Genomic DNA, 12496 nt, shown 5'->3' with positions numbered 1-12496 from the left:
TACATGGTGTCCCCCCTGAGCTGGGAGAGGAGGCGGCTGAGCAGAGAGCTTCATGGCTCCACACAAACAATGGCTGCACAGTTCTTACAGATAGAGGTCAGTACTGAACTGAATGTGAATCAACTCTCTACAGACTGCTCAGTCAGTGCAGGAGAGTGCAGGAATGTGGGGGCCCCTGCTTCTGGGGTCACCTATAGCAGGGGCCCCCAGTGGCAGACTCTCTAGCTGTTGCTTCGGCTGTCAGGGCATGATAGGAGTAGTAGTTTTGCAACAGCTTAAAGATGGCATCAGGTGAAGGGGCAGAGGCCATAGGATCTGAGCATGATAGGAGTAGTAGTTTTGCAGCAGCTAGAGTATAGGATACCATCAGGTGAAGGGGCAGGGACCATAGGGTCTGAGCCCCCCTCATCCATCACACAGGGGGTCACTCCAGGTCCTTCCCCCCCCCCCCCCCCCCCCCCAACTCTTCCTGAAATAACCCAAGTCCTCAGTCCCCAGACCACCAGGGGCGAGCTGTCTCTGTAACTCAGTGTCTCTGACCTGATCCTTCCATCTCTGCAGGACTCATCCTCCTCCGGTCTATGGGGAGAGTGCTGCAGGATTTGATGCTGCTCTTTGTGGACTCCCATGTTCCTATAGAATAGTGGCTGCAGTGATGTTATTTGGAGGCCACAGCCCCATACAGCACAGCTCCTATCCCCTGCTCCTATCCCCGGCTCCTGTCCCCGGCTCCTGTCCCCTGCTCCTGTCCCCGGCTCCTGTCCCCTGCTCCTGTCCCCGGCTCCTATGCCCTTCTCCTGTCCCCTGCTCCTACCCCCTGCTCCTGTCCCCGGCTCCTGTCCCCTGCTCCTATCCCCGGCTCCTGTCCCCTGCTCCTGTCCCCGGCTCCTGTCCCCTGCTCCTGTCCCCGGCTCCTATGCCCTTCTCCTGTCCCCGGATCCTACCCCCTGCTCCTGTCCCCTGTTCCTACCCCCTGCTCCTGTCCCCGGCTCCTGTCCCCTGCTCCTACCCCCTGCTCCTATGCCCTGCTCCTGTCCCCTGCTCCTACCCCCTGCTCCTACCCCCTGCTCCTATGCCCTTCTCCTGTCCCCGGATCCTACCCCCTGCTCCTGTCCCCTGTTCCTACCCCCTGCTCCTGTCCCCGGCTCCTGTCCCCTGCTCCTACCCCCTGCTCCTATGCCCTTCTCCTGTCCCCGGATCCTACCCCCTGCTCCTGTCCCCTGTTCCTACCCCCTGCTCCTATGCCCTGCTCCTGTCCCCGGATCCTACCCCCTGCTCCTGTCCCCTGTTCCTACCCCCTGCTCCTATGCCCTGCTCCTGTCCCCTGTTCCTACCCCCTGCTCCTATGCCCTGCTCCTGTCCCCTGCTCCTGTCCCCTGCTCTCCTCTTACTATAAAGCCTTGTTCTTCTGCTGCTGAATGCAACAGGATTTATTGATCAGGTTCAGGGGTGCAATGTGCTGCAGGGTGAGCAGAGATGTTCTGCATCTACCTGCCTGTTAACCCCTTCTTGTATCAGGTCCAGGCTTGGAGATGGAGGCTTCTCCTGCCCTGAGCCTCATAACCTGGAACTACCACTTATCCATAATGGAAGCATTGCCTGCCACCCGATCAGTGTCTGAGCTGTCACCGCATATGCTGCTGCCTGTGCCTGTCACTGTGCCTGCCATAGGGTGAGAGGGGCAGCTGGCAGCTCAGGACTGGCCTCCCTGGCAGCAGCCTCAGCTGTGATGGCGATGGAGACTTGTCTATAATCTGAGAGGCAGCCAGGGGCAGGGTGGCATCACTGCAGTAATGTGGGCAAAGGAGAAGATGGTGCGAACACAGTGCTGGAGGAGGATGAGGAGGAGGATGAGGAGGAAGATGAGGAGGATGAGTTCACCTTGTTATATGGGAGCTGCTCAGCCTGGTCACTCATCCCATAAACCCTGACAGCTATTATGTCACCTATGAATGTGCAGGAGTGAGGGGGTTAATTTATCCCATATTGTACATGGAAGAATCCCCCTGGTTGGGATGCCAGGACCGGGCTCAGTTAGGAGGGGGGCTCGGGGGGCTCTTCCCTTCCCCTCATACCGGCGTGTCCATCATGTGCTGGCGGGTTTGGGGGTGCAGCCTGTGTTTTGGGGAGGGGGTGACAATCACACTGCAGGGGGGCAGAGCTGCAGGAGTGTCCCCTTAGACTTATGGAGGTGACAACTTCATAACCAACAAACCCTGACAACACGAAGAACCGAAAAGAATCGATTATCCCCAGAGACCGAGAATAAACTCTACAAAGCTGTCAGGGCTACAGATCCAGACACTGATCCCTACAGATCCAGACACTGATCCCTACAGATCCAGACACTGATCCCTACAGATCCAGACACTGATCCCTACAGATCCAGACACTGATCCCTACAGATCCCCACATACCGATCCCATCCCCATAGACCCCTCCATACCGATCTCATCCCCATAGACCCCTCCATACCGATCTCATCCCCATAGACCCCTCCATACCGATCTCATCCCCATAGACCCCTCCATACCGATCTCATCCCCATAGACCCCTCCATACAGATCGCATCCCCATAGACCCCTCCATACCGATCTCATCCCCATAGACCCCCTCCATACCGATCTCATCCCCATAGACCCCTCCATACCGATCTCATCCCCATAGACCCCTCCATACAGATCTCATTCCCATAGACCCCTCCATACAGATCGCATCCCCATAGACCCCTCCATACCGATCTCATCCCCATAGACCCCCTCCATACAGATCTCATCCCCATAGACCCCTCCATACCGATCTCATCCCCATAGACCCCTCCATACCGATCTCATCCCCATAGACCCCTCCATACAGATCCGCTATACAGATCCCCTCCCTGTACCGATCCCCTCCTGGAGACACGATCTTCTATATCGCCCCCTAAGTAATTGATCCCCTATAGATCTTTACCAAATACAAGATCATCTGAGTTTTTCCATCTGTTGCCATAGAATCTATTCCTGAGATCTGATCATCTGCGAATGAATTGATCCTATAGGTTATAATCTCCTACAGATCACCGGGAAAAGACCGAAACATTTCCCCCAAAATAAGCGCTTGTATAGATCTTCCCCTACAGAACCGATCACTATAGATCTTCCCCTACAGAACCGATCACTATAGATCTTCCCCTACAGAACCGATCACTATAGATCTTCCTCTACAGAACCTATCACTATAGATCTTCCCCTACAGAACCGATCACTATAGATCTTCCCCTACAGAACCGATCACTATAGATCTTCTACAGAACCGATCACTATAGATCTTCTACAGAACCGATCACTATAGATCTTCCCCTACAGAACCGATCATTATAGATCTTCCTCTACAGAACCGATCATTATAGATCTTCCCCTACAGAACCGATCATTATAGATCTTTCCCTACAGAACCGATCACTATAGATCAGTGCACATCCGCCCCCCATAGCCTTCCCTACATAAGGGATCGAGTATAGTGAGGAGCCCATATAGCCCATACCAGTATCCCCTATATCCCCTATAGCAGCAGCTCCATAACCATTCACACCAAGGGAAGCTAAAAGTCACTGGTCACCTATAGTCTATGGAATATATATCACCTATAGATCCTGTCTGCCAGTGACAGCAGCTGCCTATAGACAGGCGCTAAGTCACTGACACCTACAGATTCCCATGTCTATAGATTGTGACACCTACATATGGTAATATCTATAGATTGGGACACCTACATATGGTAATATCTATAGATTGTGACACCTACATATGGTAATATCTATAGATTGTGACACCTACATATGGTAATATCTATAGATTGTGATACCTACATATGGTAATATCTATAGATTGTGACACCTACATATGGTAATATCTATAGATTGTGATACCTACATATGGTAATATCTATAGATTGGGACACCTACATATGGTAATATCTATAGATTGGGACACCTACATATGGTAATATCTATAGATTGTGATACTCAAAGATCCTGATGATCAGTGTAGATGCCAGAGACTCCTCCAGATCCAGATAGCTACTGATCCGGGCGCTTACAGATTCCGAGAAAAGTAGACAGCAGCACCCATAGACAGCAGCAGTTCAGCACCTATAGACATCTGCACCTATAGACAGCAGCACCCATAGACAGCAGCAGTTCAGCACCTATAGACATCTGCACCTATAGACAGCAGCACCCATAGACAGCAGCACCTATACACATCAGCACCCACAGGCATCAGCACCTATACACATCAGCACCCACAGGCATCAGCACCTATAGACAGCAGCACCTATACACATCAGCACCTATAGACAGCAGCACCTATACACATCAGCACCCACAGACATCAGCCCTATAGATCTGTCTAGCCCATGTCCCCGGGCCCCTTACCTGGCAGCCTCTCGCTCTCCTCTTCTCTCTCATCATGAAGCCCCTATAGGTTCCTCTCTTTCCTCTCTTGGTGAATCCAAAATAATTATGAAATCCAGGAAAACTTTGGGGTGGGGGTCCTGTTCGTGCAGCTTCTCAGCGGCTCAATCCAGCAGCCCTGGGGGTGTGAGAGCCGGGCCAGCAGTGAGGAGTCCGGTCCTCCCGCAGCTCCTCCCGGGGGGTCTCCAGCGTTATCCAAACCCCCTCAGGAGAGTGAAGCATCTTCCACCTTGCGCCCGGTGCCCGCCTGGCACATCCCGCTGACTTCCTAATCTGACAGTAATCCCAGCGGTAAATCTCTCCGGTGTCCCGGCGCCCCGGTCTCCTGTGCGCCCAGATGCGGCCTCCTGTGCGCCTGCTGGCGGCTCCCGTGCGCTCCGGGCGCAGCTGGAAGAGAAGCGGAGAGCAGCCCGGGGAGCGCAGGACGGGAGCTGCGTGCGGGGCAGCCGCCAGTGCTCGGTGTGATCGCAGCTCTGCTCTGCCTCCCGCTCCAGATCCTGCCTCCCGCTCCTGATCCTGCCTCCCGCTCCTCGCCCTGCCTCCTGATCCTGCCTCCAGCTGCTGCTCCTGCCTCCTGCTGCTCCTGCCTCCCGCTCCTGATCCTGCCTCCTGCTCCTGCTGCTGCTCCTCGCCCTGCCTCCTGATCCTACCTCCAGCTGCTGCTCCTGCCTCCTGCTCCTGCCTCCTGCTGCTCCTGCCTCCCGCTCCTGATCCTGCCTCCTGCTCCTGCTGCTGCTCCTCGCCCTGCCTCCTGATCCTACCTCCAGCTGCTGCTCCTGCCTCCTGCTCCTGCCTCCTGCTGCTGCTCCTGCCTCCCGCTCCCAGCACTGCAGACATTAAACCATACTGGGAGGAGCTATGCAAATGAGCAGTCTTCACCGGGGTCCTCCCTGCTCCCTCATGCAGCCGCCAGTCCCCCTGTCACCCGAAGACAGGCACCGAGCAGCGGCTGCACATGACAGCCACCTCTGTCCCTGCACCCAGTGCTGTTCTCTGGACTTCAGCAGCTCCATCTCCCTCCTCCTCCACCTCCTCCTCCTCTACCTCCTCCTCCTGTCACCGCCCACATTTTAGGCAGCAGCTACAAGTCCAACTGCAACAACTGCTGCTTGTTAACCCTTTGCATGCCTGTACAGCTGCAGCAGACCCTGCACCCGGGGGTGAAGAACCCTGCAAAACAGGACACCCTGTGCATGAAGACTATGGCTGACCCTCAAAACTGACAGCAAAGAATGGGTTAACCAGATACCAGGAGGGAAGGGAGCTGCATACAAGGATTTCTGCATAGAGCTGGGTGAGATGAGGACTTTACACTGGGGACCCCAACATTACATTAGCCATGTGTGACAGGGAGAGGGGGGCTTTACAGTGCCGAGTATAGTGGGAGGTGGGCAGCCCCTGGGGATGAGGACAGGGGGATTCCAGATCGCATAATGTCATATAACATGTATATATGGTCTCTGAGATGTGGGGGTTATGTATCATGTATATATGGTCTCTGAGATGCCAGGGGGTTATATATCATGTATATATGGTCTCTGAGATGCCAGGGGGTTATATATCATGTATATATGGTCTCTGAGATGCCAGAGAGTTATATATCATGTATATATGGTCTCTGAGATGTGGGGGTTATATATCATGTATATATGGTCTCTGAGATGCCAGGGGGTTATATATCATGTATATATGGTCTCTGAGATGCCAGGGGGTTATATATCATGTATATATGGTCTCTGAGATGCCAGGGGGTTATATATCATGTATATATGGTCTCTGAGATGCCAGGAGGTTATATATCATGTATATATGGTCTCTGAGATGCCAGGGGGTTATATATCATGTATATATGGTCTCTGAAATGTGGGGGTTATATATCATGTATATATGGTCTCTGAGATGTGGGGGTTATATATCATGTATATATGGTCTCTGAGATGCCAGGGGGTTATATATCACGTATATATGGTCTCTGAGATGCCAGGGGGGTTCATAGATCATGTATATATGGTCCTCCGGAGATGCCAGGGGGGATTATGATATCATGTATATATTGGCTCTCTGAGATGCCAGGCGGGTTATATATCAGCATATATGGTCTGCTGAAGATGCTAGGAAGTTAGTATAATCATGTAAGTGAGATGGTCTCTTGAGATGCCAGGGGGTTAATAATTCATGTATAATAATGGTCTCTGAAATGTTGGGGGTTATATATCATGTATATATGGTCTCGTGAGATGTGGGGGGTTATATATCATGTATATATGGTGCTCTGAGATAGCCAGGGGGTTTATATATCACCGTATAGATGGGTCCATCTCGAGATGCCAGGGGGTATGATATATCATGTATATAGGGTCTCTGAGCATGCCAGGGGAGTTATATATCAATGTATATATGGTCTCTGACAGAATGTGGGGGTTATATATCGATGTATATATAGTCTCTGAGATGCCAGGGGGGTTATAGATCATGTATATATGGTCTCTGGAGATGCCAGGGGGTTATATATCATGTATATATGGTCCTCTGAGATGCCAGGGGGTTATATATCATGTATATATGGTCTCTGAGATGCCAGGGGTTATATATCATGTATATATGGTCTCTGAGATGCCAGGGGGTTATATATCATGTACATATGGTCTCTGAGATGCCAGGGGGTTATATATCATGTATATATGGTCTCTGAGATGTGGGGGTTATATATCATGTATATATGGTCTCTGAGATGTGGGGGTTATATATCATGTATATATAGTCTCTGAGATGTGGGGGTTATATATCATGTATATATGGTCTCTGAGATGTGGGGGTTATATATCATGTATATATGGTCTCTGAGATGCCAGGGGGTTATATATCATGTATATATGGTCTCTGAGATGCCAGGGGGTTATATATCATGTATATATGGTCTCTGAGATGTGGGGGTTATATATCATGTATATATGGTCTCTGAGATGCCAGGGGGTTATATATCATGTATATATGGTCTCTGAGATGCCAGGGGGTTATATATCATGTATATATGTTCTCTGAGATGCCAGAGGGTTATATATCATGTATATATGGTCTCTGAGATGCCAGGGGGTTATATATCATGTATATATGGTCTCTGAGATGCCAGGGGGTTATATATCATGTATATATGGTCTCTGAGATGCCAGGGGGTTATATATCATGTATATATGGTCTCTGAGATGCCAGGGGGTTATATATCATGTATATATGGTCTCTGAGATGCCAGGGGGTTATATATCATGTATATATGGTCTCTGAGATGCCAGGAGGTTATATATCATGTATATATGGTCTCTGAGATGTGGGGGTTATATATCATGTGTATATGGTCTCTGAGATGTGGGGGTTATATATCATGTATATATGGTCTCTGAGATGCCAGGGAGTTATATATCATGTATATATGGTCTCTGAGATGTGGGGGTTATATATCATGTATATATGGTCTCTGAGATGCCAGGGGGTTATATATCATGTATATATGGTCTCTGAGATGCCAGGGGGTTATATATCATGTATATATGGTCTCTGAGATGTGGGGGTTATATATCATGTATATATGGTCTCTGAGATGTGGGGGTTATATATCATGTATATATGGTCTCTGAGATGCCAGAGGGTTATATATCATGTATATATAGTCTCTGAGATGTGGGAGTTATATATCATGTATATATGGTCTCTGAGATGCCAGGGGGTTATATATCATGTATATATGGTCTCTGAGATGCCAGGGGGTTATATATCATGTATATGGTCTCTGAGATGCCAGGGGGTTATATATCATGTATATATGGTCTCTGAGATGTGGGGGTTATATATCATGTATATATGGTCTCCGAGATGCCAGGGGGTTATATGTCATGTGTATATGGTCTCTGAGATGCCAGAGGGTTATATATCATGTATATATGGTCTCTGAGATGCCAGGGGGTTATATATCATGTATATATAGTCTCTGAGATGTGGGAGTTATATATCATGTATATATGGTCTCTGAGATGCCAGGGGGTTATATATCATGCATATATGGTCTCTGAGATGCCAGGGAGTTATATATCATGTATATATGGTCTCTGAGATGCCAGGGGGTTATATATCATGTATATATGGTCTCTGAGATGCCAGGGGGTTATATATCATGTATATATGGTCTCTGAGATGCCAGGGGGTTATATATCATGTATATATGGTCTCTGAGATGCCAGGGGGTTATATATCATGTATATATGGTCTCTGAGATGCCGGGGGTTATATATCATTATATATGGTCTCTGAGATGCGAGGGGGTTATATATCATGTATATATGGTCTCTGAGATGCCAGGGGGTTATATATCATGTATATATGGTCTCTGAGATGCCAGGGGGGTTATATATCATGTATATATGGTCTCTGAGATGCCAGGGGGTTATATATCATGTATATATGGTCTCTGAGATGCAGGGGGTTATATATCATGTATATATGGTCTCTGAGATGTGGGGTGTTATATATCATGTATATATGGTCTCTGAGATGTGGGGGTTATATATCATGTATATATGGTCTCCTGAGATGCCAGGGGGTTATATATCATGTATCATATGGTCTCTGAGATGCCAGGGGGTTATATATCATGTATATATGGTCTCTGAGATGCCAGGGGGTTATATATCATGTATATATGGTCTCTGAGATGCCAGGGGGTTATATATCATGTATATATGGTCTCTGAGATGCCAGGGGGTTATATATCATGTATATATGGTCTCTGAGATGTGGGAGTTATATATCATGTATATATGGCTGCCCCCCAGCTATAATGCACAGCCCCCCTGTGGTCAGTCACTGGTCCCAGTCTCTTCTGGGACTGGTAATATCTCTGCATTCTTCTCCTGCACAGAGGATGAAACCTGATTATAATAATTTCTGTTCCCTGGAACCTGATATTAGATAATCCCAAATCCCAGAAAGTCGCAGATTTATCGCCATTTCCCACCGTTATTCGGATCAGAGAGGTGATGAGCTGTGGTACTTACTGTCCTGCCAGGACCTGGACTGAGGAGCAGGAGCCCAGGGGGGTCAGTATCATGGGGAGGGGAGGAGGGCATGGAGAAACATGAGGATATTGAGGGGTCTATTACACTAAGCTAGGATCATGGGGAGGGGGGCATTAGGAGACATGAGGATACTGAGGGGGCATTGGGTGAAAAGTTGGATACTAGAGGGATAACTATTGCTGTCAGCTAACATCATGGGGATTGGGGGACATGGGGAACAAGGTGGATATGGAGGGGGAATTGGGTTATTATAGCAGGGGCTGAGTTACCGGCTATTACTGGGGGGGGGGGGGGGGGGGGGATATAATTTAGATAGAGCGGAATATTCCAGGCCTAGAATGTCTCATAGACCGATAGATTAAGAGCAAATGAGGGCGGTATATAGCAGCAGGTCTGGGGTATATAGCAGCAGGTCTGGGGTATATAGCAGCAGGTCTGGGGTATATAGCAGCAGGTCTGGGGTATAAGCTGCACAGGCTCCCTGTATACACCGGTATATACTGTGTACAGCTCTGGCATCGGGTCTCTGTACAGCCTGCAGAGGCTCCCCTGTATACAGCTGTATGTGCTGTATACTGCTGTATCCACTGTATGTGCTGTATACACTGTACGTGCTGTATATTGTGGTATATACTGTATGTGCTGTTTACTGCTGTATATACTATATGTGCTGTATATACTGTATGCAATGTATACAGCTGTATATACTGTATGTGCTGTATATACTATGTGCTGTATACTGCTGTATATACTGTATGTGCTGTATACTGCTGTATATACTGTATGTGCTGTATATACTGTATGTAATGTATACAGCTGTATATACTGTATGTGCTGTATATACTGTATGTGTTGTATACTGCAGTATATACTGTATGTGCTGTATACTGCTGTATATACTGTATGTGCTGTATACTGCAGTATATACTGTATGTGCTGTATACTGCTGTATATACTGTATGTGCTTTATATACTGTATGTGCTGTATACTGCTGTATATATTGTATGTGCTGTATATACTGTATGTGCTGTATACTGCTGTATATACTGTATGTGCTGTATACTGCTGTATATACTGTATGTGCTGTATATACTGTATGTGCTGTATACTGCTGTATATACTGTATGTGCTGTATATACTGTATGTGCTGTATACTGCTGTATATACTGTATGTGCTGTATATTCTGTATGTGCTGTATACATCTGTATATACTGTATGTGCTATATATACTGTATGTGCTGTATACTTCTGTATATACTGTATGTGCTGTATGCTGTGGTATATACTGTATGTGCTGTATACTGCTGTATATACTGTATGTGCTGTATATATTGTATGTGCTGTATACTCCTGTATATACTGTATGTGTTGTATACTGCTGTATATACTGTATGTGCTGTATACTCCTGTATATACTGTAATCAGCCTGTAATATCTGCGCATGATCAGGACGCTCCGGTATTTGGATTTAGCGCCAGATATTACAGTGTCAGTTATTACAGTGTCAACTTGAACAGCCCCCTGGACCTCTCTGCACCCCCCCCCCCCCCTGGACCTCTCTGCAGCCCCCCCCCCCCCGGACCTCTCTGCACCCCCCCCCCCCTGGACCTCTCTGCAGCCCCCCCCCCCCCCCGGACCCCTCTGCAGCCCCCTGGACCTCTCTGCAGCACACCCCCCCCGGACCTCTCTGCAGCCCCCCCCCCCCGGGACCCCTCTGCAGCCCCCTGGACCTCTCTGCAGCCCCCCCCCCCCCCGGACCTCTCTGCAGCCCCCCCCCCCCGGACCCCTCTGCAGCCCCCTGGACCTCTCTGCAGCACCCCCCCCCCCCCCCCCCCCCCGGGCCTCTCTGCAGCCCCCCCCCCGGACCCCCTCTGCAGCCCCCTGGACCTCTCTGCAGCACCCCCCCCCCCCGGACCTCTCTGCAGCCCCACCCCCGTACCTCTCTGCAGCCCCCCGGACCTCTCTGCAGCCCCCCCCCCCCGGACCCCTCTGCAGCCCCACGGACCTCTCTGCAGCCCCCCCCCCCCCCCCCCCCCCCGGACCCCCTCTGCAGCACCCGCCCCCCCCCGGACCCTTCTGCAGCCCCCCCCCCCTCTGCAGCCCCCCGGACCTCTCTGCAGCCCCCCACCCCACCTCCCCGGACCCCTCTGTAGACCCCCCCGGACCTCTCTGCAGCCCCCCCCCCCCCCGGCCTCTCTGCAGCCAGACCCCCCACCCCCCCCCGGACCCCTCTGCAGCACCCGCCCCCCCCCCCGGACCCTTCTGCAGCCCCCCCCCACCCCTCTGCAGCCCCCCGGACCTCTCTGCAGCCCCCCACCCCACCTCCCCGGACCCCTCTATAGACCCCCCCGGACCTCTCTGCAGCCCCCCCCCCCCCCCGGACCCCGCTGCAGCCGGGGATCCGCACGGTGTGAATGCCCCCCCCTCCCCTCTCCCCGCAGGACTGATGTCCGGCCAGGCAGGGAAGGTGTCTCTTCCCTCCAGATTCCAGGAAAGTGACTGATCCTATCGGCTGCCATGTATCACTCCGGGGTGACAGCTGTGCAGGAGAGCACACAGAGCACTGACAGGGGGAGGACAGCCGGAGATCAGCCGATCACACACAACAATGGCCGAGCCTGATAGATTGTATCCTACACGTCCGATCATTACTCTCTATTAGAGCCGAGCCCCGCCGCAGCCGGTGTGCTGGGATTAGAGTGTCAGCTCCGGGGCTCAGTCACCTGCTCAACCGCACTGCTGCAATGCACTAAAGAACCCCGACCTGTGACTGTGACTACTACTCCCAGCATCCCCTGACAACACTCTATACATAGACTAACGAATTACAACTCCCAGCATGCCCTGACTGCCCTCCAGGCTGGAAGACTATTGCTTTAGATCAGTATTGTCTGTCACTGTCAGGGGATTCTGAGAGTTGTAGTTTTGCTTCACCTGAAGAGCCACAGGTATGGAAGCCATTGGTCCAGAAG

The 12496-nt window shown here is 50.5% G+C and overlaps 1 protein-coding gene across 1 annotated transcript in view; it reads right to left on the bottom strand.

The window, feature by feature from the left end:
- FLRT2 (fibronectin leucine rich transmembrane protein 2) overlaps positions 1 to 4951 on the bottom strand; it is a 53334-nt gene extending 48383 nt beyond the window's left edge. Inside the window, exon 1 of the mRNA XM_069950468.1 lies at positions 4418 to 4951. The gene's annotated coding sequence lies outside the window, so the exon portion shown is untranslated. The remainder of the gene's footprint in view (positions 1 to 4417) is intronic.
- Between the last annotated feature and the right edge of the window lie 7545 nt (positions 4952 to 12496).

Source organism: Dendropsophus ebraccatus, chromosome 13 (assembly GCF_027789765.1).
Source record: "Dendropsophus ebraccatus isolate aDenEbr1 chromosome 13, aDenEbr1.pat, whole genome shotgun sequence".
In the NCBI taxonomy this organism is placed as follows: Eukaryota; Metazoa; Chordata; class Amphibia; order Anura; family Hylidae; genus Dendropsophus; species Dendropsophus ebraccatus.
Note: the sequence above shows the minus strand (reverse complement) of the source record. Positions and strands in the feature narration are given on the sequence as shown.